Source organism: Dasypus novemcinctus, unplaced genomic scaffold (assembly GCF_030445035.2).
Source record: "Dasypus novemcinctus isolate mDasNov1 unplaced genomic scaffold, mDasNov1.1.hap2 scaffold_151, whole genome shotgun sequence".
NCBI classification, from domain to species: Eukaryota; Metazoa; Chordata; class Mammalia; order Cingulata; family Dasypodidae; genus Dasypus; species Dasypus novemcinctus.
In genome coordinates, this window is record NW_026688155.1 from 369087 (window position 1) to 389035 (window position 19949).

The 19949-nt window shown below is 40.6% G+C and overlaps 1 long non-coding RNA gene across 1 annotated transcript in view; it reads left to right on the top strand.

Moving 5' to 3' along the window:
• The window catches only part of LOC131277567 (uncharacterized), an 89020-nt gene extending 73508 nt beyond the window's left edge, over positions 1–15512 (top strand). The window contains exon 3 of the long non-coding RNA XR_009184715.1: positions 15227–15512. This is a non-coding gene — a long non-coding RNA (uncharacterized lncRNA). The remainder of the gene's footprint in view (positions 1–15226) is intronic.
• Positions 15513–19949: the final 4437 nt, after the last annotated feature.

Sequence of the window (19949 nt, forward strand, 5' to 3'; positions counted from 1 at the left end):
CTCCGAGGCGGGGCTTTTTCAGGATTTTTGCAGGGCATGAAGTGTCTGGACATCGATTTGGTGGAAAGGTAATGGAGAGGATTGGTCTATAAGATATAATTTGGCTTCTATTGCCCGGAGGTGAGACCGGCAGATGGGTTGCTCACTCCTTGGGGGGGTGGTGGAGCCATGGTATCGGCGCTCTGGCTGCACTTTTGGTGGTTCTGTGGTGCTGGGGAATTTGCGAATCCTGGGCAGGCTGTTGGGAGGTTGAGGGAATGGACGCCTCTGCGAATCGATTTGGGGAGACAGACGGTGTTTTGTGAAGTGGGGGAATTTTTGATTGCGGACACAAATAATAGCGCTTCCACCTGGAGCCCCACCTCCCAGGCCCGGCTGCCAATCTGCAATGGAATTAGATTCTTAGTAATAAAGGGACATAATTGGGAGGTAGTTACAGGGTGCGGTGAGGGAGGGGGACACGTCAGGAAGCCGATTGGGGAATATTTCGCGAAGCTTGGGAATTCCGGTTTTGGAATCCATTTTTGGCATTTCCAACCAGAGCCCAACCCACGTCGGGCTTCAGATCTGCTTCAGTAAATTGGCTGCGGTGTAGAGGCGCCCTCAGCTGGCCGTTTTTTGGAATCACAGGGTGGGAGCTGTCCAAAAGCTGAATTGTCGATTTACCCACTAAAACAAACCCTACTGAGTAAGTGAATTGCAGGGTTCAGACATAATATAGACTTTGCGGATCTGACTTCCCCCATAAGGCTGACACCCAGCTGCGGGGCTCCCTGAGGGCTGTATTACACTCCAGGGCTCCTAGGCTTCCTGTTGACCAGATTTGAGGTTGCCAGGTCTGAATCCCCTAAACTCTGGTGGCCCATACCCGAGACTCATACCTCTTGAGTCTTCAGTAACTCAGACTTTCCACCCCTGAATCCATCACACCCTGAGGTCGATCTGAGATCCTTGAATGCCCTAGCCTTCAACGTTTGCATTTTTTCTTTATCATTTCATTTTGTTTTGTTTTTATTTTCATTTTATCTTATTTTTTACTTTTTTTTAATGTCCTGATTGCTAATATTGCATTATCCCCTAGTCTTTTCTCCCAGTGTATCCCATAAAGACTTTTTTTTATTCAGTTATTTAAGGTTTTTTAAAAATTTTTTTCTACTTATTTTATTTTAACTCAGTTATACAATAAGGGCTGCAGGGAACACCTCACATTTGCTGGGTTTTCTCATCCTCCACTGCCTCATTTCTGTGTGAACTGATTTAGGCTACCAAAACTATCCACTCTCCCCTACATCTTGATATCTGGCATCATCTACTGTCTCTCCTATATTCCACCTCCCACCCCCCTTTCTTTGATCCACAAAGTGTCTAACTCTTAATTTCTAATACCTCTGTTTTGTTTTCTGTCTGTTATCCACTCTTTTTTTTTTTTTTTTTTAATTTTTTTATTTTTTATTGACTTTGTAATAATATTACATTAAAAATATATATGTGAGGTCCCATTCAACCCCACCCCCCCACCCCCCCTCTCCCCCCCCCCCCAACAACACTCGTTCCCATCATCATGACACATCCATTGGATTTGGTAAGTACATCTTTGGGCACCTCTGCACCTCATATACATTGGTTCACATCATGGCCCATACTCTCCTCTATTCCATCATGTAGGCCCTGTGAGGATTTACAATGTCCGGTGATTACCTCTGAAGCACCATCCAGGGCAGCTCCATGTCCCGAAGACGCCTCCACCTCTCATCTCTTCCTGCCTTTCCCCATACCCTTTGTCCATTATGTCCACTTTTCCCAATCCAATGCCACCTCTTCTATGTGGACACTGGATTGGTTGTGTCCATTGCACCTTTATGTCAAGAGGAGGCTCAGATTCCACCTGGATGCTGGATGCAATCCTCCCATTTTCAGTTGTAATCACTCTAGGCTCCATGGTGTGGTGGTTGTCCTTCACCTCCATCTTAGCTGAGTGTGGTAAGTCCAATAAATCAGATTGTAGGTGCTGGAGTCTGTTGAGGCTCAGGATCTGGCTATCACATTGTCAGTCCAGAGATTCAAATCCCCTAAATATATCTTAAACCCCAACATTAACTGCACCTCCAGCACATTAGCATGAAAGTCTTATGAAGGGAGATCCCATCTGAGTCCAGATTCATCACACATAAACACCATTTCCAAAGAGGGGCCATCTGCCCTGGTAGTTAACCCCATCGGCCATGACCATAACTCCCATGGGTCTCTTTAGCCCTCAAAGGAACCAATATCTGGGGGTTGTATCTGCTTTATCTGTCTCTCTTATCTGCTTTATCTGTCTCTCTTGTTATCCACTCTTGAAACTATTACCTTTCTTTTCTCTTTCCCTCTCTCATGAAAACTATAGCTTTTTAGCGCATACCATATTCCTCCCATATTCAGTCATCTACCTCATAATAGGTACTCTACCTACTGCTATAACTCTACACAATTTACACGAATCTAACCTCCATCCTCCCAGATCTCATATTCTTGCTTTGTTAACATATATCACCGATACTACTTTACACTTTTTCCTTGCTTACACAATTGCCTTTCCCCAGCACTAACACTTTCCTCTAAAGTGAACTTAACCAGCAACAAGAAATTAGAATAATAAGAACAAAGTGACAAAGAGAAGATATAACACTTATGCAAAAACAACAGCTAACTAATCTCCAAGAGTAGACAAAGAAGCTAAGGAACTAAATAAACCCGTCAAGATAAAATGATGAGCAGACAGCAACAAAAAACTACAAATCAAACCAGTAATCAGGAAAACATGGCTGAATCCAATCAACAAACTAAAAATCAGGAAGGGGAGCAGAACTTTGCACAAGCAATGAAAGATCTCAGAACATTTATGACTGACAAATTTGATGAAGTAATGAAAGAGGTTAACAACATGAAGACAACACTTGGAGGGGAAATTGCAGACATACACAAAAAGATAACAGATATGATGGGAATGAACACCACAGTTCAAGAAATCAAAATGCACTTGCAGCAAATATCAGCAGACTAGAAGAGGCAGAGCAGAGAATTAGTGACGTGGAAGACAGTACATCAGAAATCAAACAGATAGTGGAAGGGGTCGATAAAAAGATAGAAAAAATCCAGCTAGGACTCAGGGACCTGAACGACAATGCAAAACGCTCAAACATATGTGTTATAGGCATTCCAGAAGGAGAAGAGAAGGGAAAGGGGTCAGAAGGAGTGATGCAGGAAATAATGGCTGAAAACTTCCCAAATCTACTGAAAGAGACAGATGTACATATTCAAGAAGCACAGCGCACTCCACTAGTCATAAACCCCAACAGGCCCATCCCAAGACATATACTTGTCAAATTATCAAATGCTAAAGACAAAGAGAAAATCCTAAATGGAGCAAGAGAAAAGAAAACCATCACATACAAGGGAAGATCCATAAGATTAAGTGCAGATTCCTCATCTGAAACCATGGAGGCAAGAAGGCAGTGGTATGATATAGTCAAGGTACTAAAGGAAAAAATTTTCCAACCAAGAATACTTTATCCAGCTAAACTAGCATTCAAACATGATGGAGAGTTCAAAATATTTGCAGATAAACAGAAACTGAAAGAGTATACCAACAAGAAACCTCCCCTTCAAGAAATTCTAAAGGGAGTTTTGCAGGAAGAAAGGAAAAAACAGGACAGGCAGAGGTGTAGGAGAGTATAAGAGCAACAAAAAAAGACAAAAATAGAAGAAAAAAATACAAAATATGACAAACACAAATACAATCAAAATATGGCTAACACAAACAATTCCTTGAAAGTAAAAACACTGAATGTCAACAGATTAAACTCACCTATCAAAAGATTCAGACTGGGACATTGTATAAGGAAATATGACCCATCCGTATGCTGTCTACAAGAGACACATCTTAGACCCAGAGATGCATGGAGATTGAAAGTGAATGGCTGGAAAACAATCATACAAGCAAACAATAACCAAAAAAAGGCAGGAGTAGCTATATTAATATCAGACAAAATAGACTTTAAATGTGAAACAATTGTGAGAGACAAAGAAGGATACTATATTTTAGTGAAAGGGAAAATCTGTCAAGAAGATCAAACAATCATAAATATTTATGCTCCTAACAAGGGTACCTCCAAATATGTGAGGCAAACACTGGAAAAACTAAGTGAAACAATAGATGCATCTACAATTATAGTGGGGGATTTTAATACACCACTATCAACTCTGGACAGAACATCTCAAAAGAGAATCACTAAAGAAACAAAACATTTGAACAGTATATTAGAGGAGCTGGATCTAATAGACATATATAGAACATTACACCCAAGCACAGCAGGATACACATTTTTCTCAAGCGCACATGGATCATTCTCCAAGATAGACCATATGCTAGACCACAAAGAAAGGCTGAATGAATTCAGAAAGATTGAAATCATACAAAACAATATCTCTGACCACAGTGGAGTCAAGCTGGAAATTTGCAAGGGACAGAGGCCCAGATTTCACACCATGATTTGGAAATTAAACAGCACATTCTTAGAAAAAGAGTGGGTCAAAGAGGAAATCGCAAAAGAAACCAATGACTACCTTGAAACAAATGATAATGATAACAAAACATACCAAAATTTATGGGATGCAGCAAAAGCAGTACTGAGAGGGAAATTTATAGCCATAATCTTATATATCAAAAAAGAAGAAAGAACAAAAATTGAAGAACTAACTGTACATTTCAAGGAATTAGAAAAACAAAAACAAAGTAACCCAACAGGAAGAAGAAGGAAGGAAATAAAGATAAGAGCAGAACTAAATGAAATAGAAAATAAGAAAGCACTTGAAAAGATAAACAAGACCAAGAGCTGGTTTTTTGAGAAGATCAACAAAATTGACAAACCTTTTGCGAGACTAACAGAAAAAAAGAGAGAAGATGCAAATTCACAAAATAAGAAATGAGAAAGATGATATCACCACTGACCCCACAGAAATAAAGAGTATCATAAGAGGATACTTTGAAAAACTATATTCCAACAAAAATGACAATTTAGAGGAAATGGACAAATTCCTAGAAACACATAAGCAGCCTATATTGACAAAAGAAGAAATTGATGATCTTAACAAACCAATCACAAGCAGAGAGATAGAATCAGTCATTAAAAATCTCCCAACTAAGAAGAGCCCAGGGCCAGATGGCTTCACAGGTGAATTCTACAAAACATTCTGGAAAGAACTAACACCAATCCTGCTGAAACTATTCCCAAAAAATTGAAACAGAAGGAACATTGCCGAACTCCTTCTATGATGCTAACATTACTCTAGTACCAAAGCCAAACAAAGACACCACAGGAAAGGAAAATTACAGACCAATTTCACTGATGAACTTAGACGCAAAAATACTTAACAAAATACTTGCTAATCGTATTCAACAACACATTAAATGAATTATACACCATGACCAAGTGGGAGTTATTCCAGGTATGCAAGGATGGTTCAACATAATAAAATCAATCAACATAATACACCATATAAACAGATCGAAGGAAAAAAGTCACATGATTATATCTATAGGTGCAGAAAAAGCATTTGACAAAATACAGCACCCTTTCCTGATAAAAAACACTCCAAAAGATTGGAATACAAGGAAATTTTTTGAACATGATAGAGAGTATATACGAAAAACCTACAGCCAACATTGTTTACAATGGAGAAATCCTAAAATCCTTCCCTCTAATCTCAGGAACAAGACAAGGATGCCCATTGTCTCTGCTCCTACTTAACATTGTCTTAGAAGTACTTGCTCGAGCACTGAGGCAAGAACCAGATATAAAAGGCATTCAAATTGGAAAGGAAGAAGTCAAAATTTCATTATTTGCAGATGACATGATCCTATACATAGAAAACCCTGAGAGATCTACAACAAAGCTTCTAGAACTCATAAATGAGTTTAGTAAAGTCACAGGTTATAACATCAATGTGCAAAAATCAGTAGCATTTCTTTACACCAATAATGAGCAAGATCAGGAGGAAATCAAGAAACAAATACCATTCACAATAGTAAAGAAAAAAATCAAATACTTAGGAATAAATTTAGCTAAAGAGGTAAAAAACTTATACACTGAGAACTATACAAGACTGTTCAAGGAAATCAAAGAAGACCTAAATAAATGGAAGAATATTCCCTGTTCATGGATAGGAAGACTGAATATTATTAAGATGTCTATCCTACCAAAACTGATCTACACATTCAATGCAATCCCAATAAAAATCAACACAGCCTTCTTTAAGGAAGTAGAAAAACTAACTATGAAATTTATTTGGAAAGGAAAGAGGCCCCGAATAGCCAAAGACATATTGAAAAAGAAAAACGAAATTGGAGAAATCACACTACCTGACTTCAAAACATACTACAAAGCTACAGTAGTGAAAACAGCATGGTATTGGCATAAGGAGAGACACACAGACCAATGGAATTGAATTGAAAGCTCTGATATAGAACCTCACATATATAGCCATATAATATTTGATAAAGCCACGAAACCCTCTCAACTGGAAGAGAGTGGCCTATTCAACAAATGGTGCCTGGAGAACTGGATAGCCATATGTAGAAGAATGAAAGAGGATTACCATCTCTCACCTTATACAAAGATCAACTCAAGGTGGATCAAAGGCCTAAATATAAGAGCCAAGACCATAAAAACCTTGGAAAGCAGAGTAGGGAAACATCTACAGGACCTTGTAATAGGAAATGGATTCATGAATATCACACCAAAAGCACGAGCAGCAAAAGAACTAATAGATTAATGGGACTTCCTCAAAATTAAAGCCTTCTGCACCTCAAAGGAGTTTGTCAAGAAAGTAAAAAGGGAGCCCACACAGTGGGAGAAAATATTTGGCAAACATATATCTAATAAGAAACTTATAACTTGCATATATAAAGAACTCCTATATCTTGAAAATAAAAAGATAAACAACCCATTTAAAAAATGGGAAAAAGATTTAAACAGACACTTCTCCAAAGAAGAAATACAAATGGCTAAAAAGCACATGAAAAAATGCTCCAAATCTCTAGCTATCAGGGAAATGCAAATCAAAACTACAATGAGATACCATCTTACTCCCATAAGATTGGCAGCCATGAAAAAAACAGAAGAATACAAATGCTGGAGAGAATGTGAAGAAAGGGGAACACTCATCCACTGCTGGTGGGGATGCAAAAGGATCCAACCATTCTGGAGGACAGTTTGGCAGTTTCTCAAAAAACTAACCATAGATTTGCCATATGACCCAGCAATACCACTGCTGGGTATATAGCCAGCAGAACTGAAAACAAGGACACAAACCGATATATGTACACCAATGTTCATAGCAGCATTGTTCACTATCACCAAAAGTTTGAATCAACCCAAATGCCCTTCAACAGATGAGTGGATCAACAAAATGTGGTATATACACACAATGGAATACTACTCGGCTGTAAGAACAAATACACTATAAACACACGTGATAACATGGATGAATCTTGAGAACCTTATGTTGAATGAAGCAACGCAGGCATTGAAGGACAAACACTACATGACCTCAATGATATGAAATAAGAAAGCTGCCTCAGAGAGCTAGAGACTGAACAATAGGCTTACAGGAAATCGGGGGGTGGAGGAAGGATGTGAGCTGACGTCTGCAGGGGTGGAGTTTATGATGAGCTGGCGGTAAGTATGAGCACAAAGAAGAGATAAAATGGGGGCAAGGGGTTGCCCCTGGGGGGGGGTTGTGGGTTTGAGGGGGGCTGGGGATGGGCGGATGGGTAATCCTGCCCAAAAAGTGGGGGGAGGGAGGGGTAGCAAACGAACATAGGAGAGTGTCAGGTGTTCATGGAGAGTAAAATGCTGAGATAATCATATCAAAATATAATTAAGAGGGTTACCTGTTTAGGATGCTCGGAGGGGATGGTCTGATGCGGGATGGGCTCTTGGGGAATGTCTGAATGCTCATTTTGCCAGAGTGGGTGGTACCATTGGATAGAGACCCAAGTAGTGAGAGTGGGGGTGGACCCACATCCTGGGGAGGACTAATGCCATCAAATAGAGGGAACTGTATCTCTCGAGAGAAAGGGTGGCTCCCAGGGCATTGGGGCAGTTCAGCAAGTTAGGCCCTGAACACTGTTGCAAGTATCTCTGGACGTGGCTCCTTGGGAAACGGAGGTTGGCTGTCACTGTGGGCACCAAGGGGATGGGAAAATGGATGTTAAATGTGTGGAACCAAAGTAAATGTGGGATAAGAGAGGACTTTCACGAGAGTACACAAGGATGGATATAAAACATGTACTATTACACCATAAAATATAGGGAACGACAGACTAATAATGTAAACCATAATGTAAAGCATAGGATAACTAAAAATTTAGAAAACTGTATATCCTAAAGTATGGACCACAATGTAAGCACAGATGTCATCTTGTTTGAAAGCTATTGTCACAGAGTCTCTACATCACTGTAAGTAAATATGATATGAATAAGGTATAAGAATATCGCTGTGGAAGGGTAAAGATTTTATGGTGGATGTGTGGGAGTACTGCATATTGTATATATGAATTACTGTGGTCTAGGGCTCTTGTGAAGAGAAGTTCAATAATTAGGGGGAAAAAAAAGAAAAAGATAGGATGTAGAATTTTTCCAAGTCAACACGTATTCTATATCTAACCTTTAAACCCATCGCTCTAAGCCATTTTACTAGTAAGGGATCCTTACATTATATTGGGCTTCAATTTTCAGGAAGTTTTGGATCACAGAGTGGTTCAACAATGGCAGTGGAGGAATACTGGTATAGGATACTATTGACAGGTGATATATGGCTGACAGGGAGCTATACAGGGCATATGTCCAGGGTGCATGGTAATGTTTGGATATACTCATAGTGGCAACAATTAAAAACTACAGCTGTGGGGGGTACTGGATTCCTGGCAGGGGGTGCTCTGTTGTGGTCACTAGGGGAGCAGTGGCAGTCCCCCAGGTGCAACAATTAGGACCAGGAAGGAGTGAGGGTCCAACAGTGAGAGCATGATACTAATGACTATGCTTGTGAGCATATATGCCTGAAATAAGAACAAGGCCTAGAGCAGCACTGTGCCTGGGAATTTCCTCCTGACAGCCTTTATGTTACTCAAATGTGGCCAGTCTTGAAGCCAAACTCAGCATGTAAATGCAATGCCTTCCCCCCAGCGTGGGACATGACACCCGGGGATGAGCCTCCCTGGCACCGAGGGATCACTATCAAGTACCAACTGATGATGCAACTGGAAAATGACCTTGAATTGAAGGTTCAATGTGGATCTAGCAGAATATCCCTGTCTACGTATAATAACATGACTTTAAAATGCTGTTTGACCTAATGTAAGGGGAAAATGGAAAGGAGAAATGAGTTTATATGGCTACGAGTCTCTAAAAAAGAGTCTGGAGGCTGTCAGAAGGCTTGTCCTTATGCACAACTGAGCAGAATCTAAGAGACAGATGAAGTAGATACAACCCCAGGTATTGGTTCCTTTGAGGGCTAAAGAGACCCACAGGCTCTATGGTCATGGCAGATGGGGTTCACTGCCATGTCAGATGGCCCTTCTTTGGAGCTGTTGTTTCTGTGTGATGAAACTGGATTCAGATGGAATCTCTTTTCATAAGACTTTCACGCTACTTTACTGAAATTGTAGTTGGTGTTGGGGTTTAAGATATATTTAGGGGATTTGAATCTCTGGACTGACAATATGATAGCCAGGCTCTGAGCCTCAACAGACTTCAGCTCCTACAATCTGATTTATTGGACTCACCTCACTCAGCTAAGATGGAGTTGAAGAAGGACAACCACCATGCCATGGAGGCTAGAGTGCCTACAACTGAAAGCAGGAGGATTGCATCCAGTATCCATGTGGAATCTGAGCCTCCTCTTGACATAGAGATGCCATGGACATAACCAATCCAAGGTCCACAGAGAAAAGGTGGCATTGGAGTGTAGTGGGAAAAGTGGACATGGTGGCTGATATGGGTATGGGGAATGGCAGGAAGAGTTGACATGTGGAGGCGCCTTTGGGACTTAGAGTTGCCCTGGATGGTGCTGCAGGGGCAATCACCAGACATTGTAAATCCTCCCAGGGCCCACTGGATGGAATGTGGGAGAGTATGGGCCATGATGTGGACCATTGACCATGAGGTGCAGAGATGCCCAGAGAGGTACTTACCAAATGCAATGGATGTATCATGATGATGGGAGTGAGTGTTGCTGGGGGGGGGAGTGGTGGGATGGGAGTGGTGGGGTTGAATGGGACCTCATATTGTTTTTTTAATGTAATATTTTTACAAAATCAATAAAAAAAGTGAAGAGGAAAGAGATAGGAAGAGGAAAAGAATAATAGCAATAATAATAGTGAAAGGTAAGAGAGGAACCATACAAGACCTAGGAAAATGAGTAATTAACATGAGTAAGAAGTACTGAGGAAAAAGAATTAAAAAGTAGGGTAGAAACAATGAAATGAATAACAGAATAGAGAAAAATATGTAGAAGGAAGTCAAAGGCTGGGATGAGAAGAGAGGAAAAGAATAGGGAAAAGAGAAAAATAAAAAAGAAAACAGGAAAAAGGAGAAATAAAAACAAGAAAAATTGAAGACCAAACAAAAGAATTTGAATGAAAGAACAACAGAAAATAGAAGACAGGAAGATGCAGGAAAGAAAAGAAATAGTGTAGGTTAAAAAAATTCAGTAAACAAAAAAGAAATGGAAACAAAGGAGAAACACAACAAACAAGAAATAATACAGCAGCAACACATTTTAAAAAAAGAAAGAGAGAAAAAGAACAAGAAATAAAAATTAATAGAAAAACAGCCTTCTTTCTTAAACCTCTAAGAATCTTTTCAGGCTGCTCGTGTTCATTTAATCAGCCTGTAGTCTGCCCTCTGCAAGTTTTGAACCAGGTTTTAGTTAATAAAATAAGGAAAAATTTAAAAGGAACTTGAAAAGAGAGAGATCCAAGAAAAGCTAATGTAAAAGGAATGTCTGTAGGATCCCTGTCATGAAGTTTCAGCTGGATGCCTGGTAACCCAGTGGGGTTTCAAACCAGGGACCTCATATATTTAAGGCAGGAATGCTTCCAGCGAGCCAACCTGTCTCCTTTGGGTAGTTAGCCTTTCACAAGGCTGTCTGTCCCCTTTCCCTTGGGCAGGGTTGATTCCTTGCAGTTTAGCCAGAGTCCTGCTGATGAGGCACCTGTCTGTCCCTGCTTCCTCTCTAATCTAATTCCTCTCTTTACCTGGGTGGCTGGGCATGACAGTCTGCCTGAGGAGATCCCCCTCCCTTCTCCCTGTCTGTTTGGCATCCCTTCCAATATTCAAAGGTGAACTCAGCTGGCCAAACTCACTGTCAAGAATCCACTCCCCACACTCCAGGCCCCTCTTCCTACCAGTAAGCTTGGCTCAACCTCGGCTGTTTGCCCAGCCACAGGGGCGAGTATTGCACAGTTTTCCTTTGGCTTTTCTTTCCACTACCCTCCTAGAGGACTCAGAGCGCCTTCCCATTCTCTATATATCCAAAGCAGCTGGCAGGGAGGAAGATGTCTGCTCTCCTCTCAGATGCAATTCACCAGGGGTTTTATCCTTGCTTAATATTTCAGGGGTGGGGGAGGGGAGCCCTTCTCAGCCACTGGGAGGTTTAATAACTCACAATGTGTTGTTTGGCTTCTTCGTCTTTCTGTTGCCCACTTTTCTGGGAGTGGTGAAGCAGTGTCCTGGTCTGCCGTACCCCAAAGCTGTCTTCAAGGTAGCTTTTGGCTCTTTTCCCATTGTTTTAGTGAGAGCTCTGTCTTACCTCCCTAATCCAATGGCCTGTTCCCACAACTCCTCCAAATTAATTTCTTCATACAGCTGCATTATATTCCATTATGTGAATACACCAGTTTATCCATTGGGTTGTTTCCAACTTTTGGCAATTGTAAATAATGCTTCTATGAACACTGGTGTGCAAATATCTGCTTTCAGTTGTTCTGGGTACATACCCAGTAGTGGTATTGCTGGGATACATGGCAAATTTAACTTTAGGAACTGCCAAACAGTCGTCCATAGAGGCCTGTACCATTCTACATTCCCACCAAGAGTAAATAAGTGTCTCAAACTGTCCACATCCTCTCCATTTGTTTTCCTGTCTTTTTAATAGTGGCCATTCTAGTAGGTGTAAAATGATATCTCATATGTAATTTTTATTTTCATTTCCCTAATAGCTAGTGTTGTTGAATATTTTTTCATGTGTGGTTTGTTTGTTTTTTTTCCCATTTATATTCCCTCTTTGGACAAATATTTATTCAAGCTTTTTCCCATTTCTTCATTGCATTGTCTTTTTATTGTTGAGTTATATCATGGATATTAAACCCTTGTCAAATGCTTGAGAGCCAAATATTTTCTCCACTGAGATAGTTGCCTTTCACCCTCTCCACAAAGTCCTGTAAGGTTTAAAAGTAATTTTGAGGAGATCCCATTCATTTTTTCTTTTGTTGTGTGTGCTTCAGGTGCAAGGTCCAAGAAAAAGCACCTACCACAAGGTCTCTAATATGCTGCCCTACATTTTCTTCTAGTAGTTTTATGTTCCTAGCTTTTATATTTAGGCCTTTGATCCATTTTGAGTTGATTCTTGTACAGGGAGTGAGATAGGAGTCCTCTTTCATTCTTCAGGTTATGGATATCCAAGTTTTCCCAGCATCATTTGTTGAAAAGACTGTTTTGTCTCATTAGCATGGCTTTTGTAGGTTTGTTGAAAAACAGTTGGCTGTAGAGGTGAGGGTTTATTTCTGAACTCTCGATCTATTCCACTGATCAATGCCAATACCATGCTGTTTTGAAGACTGTAGCCTTGTAGTAAGTTTCAGTGTCAAGCAGTGAAATTTCTACCATGTGGCTCTTCTTTTTTAGAGTGCTTTTGGCTATTCCCTTCCAAAAGAATTTGGTATTTGCCTTTTCTATTTCTGTAAAAGTAGGTTGTTGGAATTTTGATAGGTATTGCATTGAACCTATAGATCAGGTTGGGTAGGATTGACATCATCACAGTCTTCCAACCCAGGAACATGAAATGTTTTTCTGTTTGTTTAGGTCTTCATTGATTTCTTTATCATTGCTGTGCAGTTTTTCTGCATATATAACTTACTGGGCATACCTTTTATGTGGTTTGCTTCTCCATTGCTGCCCTCAGAAATTTCTCTTAATCTTGGACATTTGACACTCTGAGTAGTATGTGTCTTGGAGTAAGTCTATTCACATCTATTCTTATTGGGGTACCCTGTGCTTCTGACATGTAAGTTCATTTCTTTCATGAGAGTTGGGAAATTTTCAGCTGCCCTAATAAGGAAATTTTCTTATTCCCTCAAATACTCTTTCTGCTCCTTTTCCCTTATATTCTCCTTCTGGAATAGCCATTGCATGTATGTTGTTGCATTTCATGTTATTCAATTTTTTGAGCTCTTGCTCAAATCCTTCCATTCTTTTCTCTCTGTGTTCTTTTGTCTCTCTAATTTCAGCTCTTCTGCCTTCTGAATCACCTATTCTTTCTTCTTTTAAAAAAGATTTAAAGCCTTTACTGACTTTGACCCTGAGTGTGGAGACTGCTGTGCAGCCACTCTCACCTCTGCCTGCACTGGCCCTTTGGGCAATGTACTGTGCCTGCTCCCTGCATGATGACCTGGTGTAGACAACTGTCTTGTGCAGCCTCTCACCCATTTCTTGGGGGAGCTCTGCTAAGACAGTGCCCAGCAGCCAGGCCTGGAGGCATCCAGTCCCTGCCTGCCCATCACATGATGTCCATCTCTCCAGATCAGAAACAGAATCCTGTCTTCACAGACCTGCAGCCCTTGAGGTAAAGAGGTGACAGCTGTTGATGAAGCCGTCCCAGCATTCCCTTCCCACCCTGCCAGCCATGCACTGGGTGTGGACATAGAGGCCCACCAGGACCCCATCCCACTGAGAACCTGCTTCTGCCAGGGCCTGCCCACCCAATATCCTCCAGGCCACACATGTGCTGGGAGGGAGAACTGCTGGGAAGTTGCCCAGATGGTCACAACTGCCACCTGGTCTCCAGTGCTCTGCCCTGCATCACCTTGTGTTATCTTGGGGTGTCTCCTGCTAAATGGCCAGAAAGACCTACACTTACATCAACTCAGTCATCCCTACAGGTGGTGGAAGGCCTGGGAAATTCAAGGCCCCAGTATTGAGGGGGTGGAGCTCCATCAGACCTCACTCGTCCTCCTCCCAGTTGTGTGGCCCTGGAAAGTGACTGGGCCTCTTAGGTCTTCCCAGTCTCCTCATCTTTATAAGTCAGCCAAAGGGGTGCTGATGCCAAGTCCCAGAACTCTGCTGCCTATTCTATGGGGTATTTATTTGGGATAGAGGCTTACAGTCACAAGGCTATAAAGAGTATGTTACTTCTCTCACCAAAGCCTGCTGCTCCCTTTTGGAGCAGGGTGGCTGCTGGTGTCTGTGAGGGCTCAGCCTCCCTCTTCCTCTTCAGGCTCATGGTCCCAGCTTCTGATCACAGCTGGAGGCTGGCATAGGGCTCGCCTCTCTTCCTTGACTCATTTCTATCTGGGCTTAGCTGCTCCGTTCTCTTCAGCTGCTAACTCTCAGGCTCATCTCTTTTCCCAGGCTGCAGGATTCTCTGTGTATCTCCTCCTGTGTGTCTGCTACCTTGTGAAAGTCTGTTTTATCAGCCTGAGGGGGCTATGTGGTTTGATCAGAGCCCTAATCTTAATGTAATCCAATCAGATAGCACAACTTAATCTAATATAATATAATCAAAGGGTTATATAACCAGTAGAAAAGGCCAGTTTACAAACATACTCTATATTTCTTTTTGGAATTTATAAATAATATCAAACTGCCTTCTCACCTGCACCTTGAGGATCTTGTAGCATGTACTCCCTAGGGGGTTTGGCAGAGGTATATGCAATAGTCTCTAAAATTTATGGAATGGTGTCACAGGGACCTAATACATGAGCTTAGAGGTGGAAGAATTACAAGAAAGAAAGGGAGGCAGCAGGAAGTTCAACCAAAGACTGTAGCAGTTCGATATTATTGATGAATTCCAAAAAGAAATATTGGATTATGTTTGTAAACTGATCTTTTCCTCTGGGCATATTAGATTATATTGGATTCATAGATTTCCTTGATTAAGTAATCATGTAAACCTCTTGTGCTTATAGGGTGCCAGTAGATAAAAGACATGGCAAAGGACAGAGTTGAGGACTTTTAATGTAGTTTTGATGTTGGAGTTTGATGCTGAAGCTGGAGCCCTGGGGAGAGAGGCAAGCCTAGAGAGCCTCATCATCTAGAGCTGACCTTGTGGAGCTAACAGAAGAGCTGAGCCCAAGAGGAACCCAGGAATCCTGAACCCTCACAGACTTCAGCAGCCATCTTGCTCCAACATGTGAAAATAGGCTTTGGTGAGGGAAGTAACTTATGCTTTATGGCCTGGTAACTGTAAGCTCCTACCCCAAATAAATACCTGTTATAAAAATCAACCAAGTTCTGTTATTTTGCATCAGCACCCCTTTGACTAACTAATACAGAGACCATGCAAATATTCTCTTCATCAAACTTTCAAATTACCCATTCATTTATTTCTTTTGGTATGGAATCATGAATTCCTGTTATATTCCTATTATATTCAATGGGTTATCATATATTTTGATACTCAAAATGTTTCAGATTGATCAGTGGAATCCACTTCAAACTGTCTTCTATGTCCTCTTGACAGAATTCCTTCATTAATTTATGACAAAACCAAGTCTTCAAGGCTCAAGAAGTACTCTCCCTGCCCCAGCCTGGAACCAGCTATTTTTCAAAAAGGGATGTGTGCTTTTAGTGGAGATTGATATTTAGATACCAAGATCTAGGTGATAGGGATCTCAGTGCTATTGGGTTGTCACTGTTTACAGTTTTCAGTAGACAGAGCTAAGGAATATATGAATATTTATACTGTGTTTGTATATATCTGTATGTATATATGTAAATGGGTAAGTTTACATCTATATTTATTTCTATATCTATATATATTGAAAAACACAAATTCACCTGAAGACCAACTACTTAATCAGCAGGTCCCAGTAAAAACTGATAGCAGGACGCTTGTTCTAAAAGGGCAAAAAATATAAGGCTTTTTTCCTTCTCCACAATATCTCTACTTTTCATGGTACTTACTACGTAATACCATTCTAACTAAAGAAAAATTTAAAATTTAATTACCATGAATTCTACTGTTGCTCTTTATATTGTGCAGTGTCACTTATAAATACAAATACAATTTATCTTGTATGTGGAATCATGAAAATTACTCAATTCTTGGTTCAAAGCTGTATTTCACTGTGCATATATTTAGTTCTTACCAGAATAGTGGAAACCTGAGCAAACCTACCTCAACTCTTTATTTTATTTTATTATTTTTTTAAAGATTTATTTTTATTTATTTCTCCCCACCCCCTTGTTTGCACTTGCTGTGTCTATTTTGTTCTCATCTTCCTTTTTGGAGTCATGGGAACTGAACCCAGTACCTCCCATGTGGGAGGTAGAAATCCAGGGTGTGCAGGGCTGTTTTTCCTGGAGGTTCTAGGGAAAGTCCACTTCTAAGGCCTTTCAAGAGGTTGTTCATTTCTTCTTAATATTCCATCATATGAATATATGACATTTTGTTTATCCATTCTTTGGTTGATGGACACTTGGGTTGTTTCCATCTTTTGGCAATTGCAAATCATGCTGCTATGAATATCGGTGGGCAATTGTCTGTTTGCATCACAGTTTTCAGTTCTTCTGGGTATATTCTTAGTAGAGGAATTGCTGGATCATATGGCAGTTGCATATTTAGCTTCCTAAGGAACTGCCAAACTGTCTTCCACAGAGGCTGCACCATTTTATAATCCCACCAACAATGAAGGCGTGTTCCTATTTCTCCACATCCTCTCCAGCACTTATTGTTTTCTCTCTCTTTTAGTAATGGCCATTCTATGAGGTGTGAGATTGTATCTCATAGTTTTGATTTGCATTTCCCTAATAGCTAGTGATATGGAACATTTTTTTCATGTGCTTTTTTTACATTTGTATTTCCTCTTTCAAGTAATGGCCATTTAAGTCTTTTGTCCATTTTTATATTGGATTCCTTGCTGTTTTATTTTTGAGTTGTAGTGTCTTTTTATATAGCATTGAAATCAAACCCTTAATGGATATTTGGTTTCCAAATATTTTCTGCCATTGAGTGGGCTGCCTTTTCACCTTCTTTTTTTATTTTTAGGTTTTAAAACTTTTTATTTGCATATTTTAAAAATTGTACATTCCAATAATTAAAATCACTTGAACAAAAAAAAAAATGGCACTCTGATTAAATTGCATTTTACAGCCTGTAGGACACCTTGGACCAACTTTTGCTTTTACTCTAGATTTCACTGTCATCCTTCACCAACATGCAAGTTCTTTTCCTTTCCTGCCAGCCAGACAGGCAGGTGGGAGAGGCAGGCGTGGCCTTCCTTGTCAGTAGTTCTCGATTCTTTGATGTGAAAAGGTGCAGCACAGTCATTTAAACTTGACCAACCTCTTTGCATCTTACAAAGTTAATAGCTAAAAGAAGTAAAATAAGAAGGCAATGCTTGTGGAATATACAGTGCATATTGGCGGCACCCGCCTCATTACAATTTGCCTGCTTGCTTCTCCTATTTGATCATTTCTTTGGAAGGCAGTGGATTTTTCTCTTGCATTTCTGTCTTCTTCAATTTCAACTTATCGAATTTCTCAATCTCAGCCATATCAGGTTTGTCAGACATGTTTGCAGAGGAAGCCGAGCGAGCTGCAAGTGAGAAGCTGGTTCACGCAGGGTTTGTCGCCGAGTCCTTTTCACCTTCTTGACAAAGTCTTTGGAAGCACAAATTGTTTTACATTTTGATATGTACACATTTGGCCAATGCTTCCCCCTTTGCTTAATCAGGAAGGGCTAGAAGGAAAGAAACTATTAGTTGCCCTATCTTTCCCTTCCCTTTTTGTTTTTTAAGATTTATTCCTCTCCGCTTTCCCTGCCAACCCCCTCCCCCATTGTCTGCTCTCTGTGTCCATTCTCTGTGTATTCTTCTGTGACCGCTTCTTATCTTTATTAGCAGCACCAGGAATCTATGTTTCTTTTTTTCTTGTATCATCTTGCTGTGTGAGCTCTCCGTGTGCATGGCACCATTCCTGGGCAGGCTGCACTTTCATGCTGGGCGACTCTCCTTATGGGGTGTGCTCCTTGTGCATGGGGCCTCCCCTATGCTGGGGACACCACTCCATGACAGGGTACTCCTTGTGCACGTCTGGATGGGTCAGGGAGGCCCCGGGGTTTGAACTGCGGACCTCCCATGTGGTAGACGGACACCTGTCCATTGGGCCAAGTCCATTTTCTCCCTTCCCTTTTGTCATCATTTTTATTGTAAGAGGTTGACTTACAGGAGGGAGAAAGGATCTGATAGGAATCCTTGGTGGTTTTGTATTTCTTTGAAGGCCAATTTTCTACCTTCTGCTTTGGAAGTATCTCTAGTTTGAAAGAAAAATATGGTCTTTTAGAGCAGAGACTTGCTGAACTTCCGCCCATCTTAGTCATTGTAATTTTGTGCTCATGGGATATTATGAATGCAACATGCTAATGGGGTGGCAAAGAATAATGGCAGACTTGCATAATGTGTGTGTCTCTTTGGCTCCACTACACCGTTGTACTTCACAGACAAAACACAGTGCCTGCCCTATGGAATTTGGACACATGAATAGAAAACCCTGACTGATAAACAGTTGCAGTTAAGTTATCACATCAAACTATTGTTGTTAAATTAGGATGTTGAATTTAAGCCCCTATATCCACAAAACAATCACCTGAAAAATATACAGAGAAAGAATTGACAAGGGACTAAAAATGGTTCACTTCATAAATCAGTATGAAAGTAGGCAATAATGAAAGAATTGAGGTATCAAAAAGATTGAAGACTTGCAAAGCCAAGTGGCATGGCTATATTATATTTCAGAGAAGTTTTTAAGAATGATGTAGGAATTACCATTCTCTCCCATGAGATGTCAGTGCCATGTGCACCTCCCAGACACTACCACCATACTGAGTAAGCGGGAGACAGAGCACAGATTGACTTGGAGAAGAAAAGGTAGAAGACTTGCTTTCTTCATGCACAACTTCACTCACTACTTGTAAAGACAGGAAAAAGGAGGTCTTCCAGTGAGTTTTCTGGCTTGTGGAAGGGAGATAGCTACAACAGAGAACCTGGGTAAAACTGAAAGAAATGAAAATAAGATGAAAGCCATCTTTCCCTCAGCATTATAGATGCCAATAATGTACCTTATTATGCTTTAAGCAACAGAACATTTTCAGAGAGAACCATGCTATCACTTGAGCTGTGGATCACTTTGAGTCAGATCGTGTAGAGTTATAGAAAAATAATTGGATATTTCCAATGTAGATGTTCTGAGCTCTTTCAAAACCAGATATCATTAAGGTTTTCAAACTAGAAATGTAGAAGCCACTGTGGCATTCTAGGTTATAATTTCTGATAAGGAACTAGGAAGAGTTAGAACCCACATAAACCCAAAGTTCTGTGGGATCCCCCATAATTTTCTGAAAAGTTTCGAGATTTACTGAGACCAGAAAGTGAGGAGAAACCCCTGAGGATGACCACAGCCTGGATTGGCCCATTGCTTGGATGACCTCACAAGGAGCCGCTGTGCAGGACCTGCTGCCTCTATATAAGACCCTACAGCTGAGGCTCAGGGTCCACTTACCCAGGAAGCTGTTTTTGATGACCTGTGGACTAGAACTGCTCTTCATTGGTTTATTTTTCATTTGTGGATTCATTTATTTTGTTTCTTATTTTTTCTATTTGCCTTAATTCTTTTTTCCAGATTTTGTTTTCT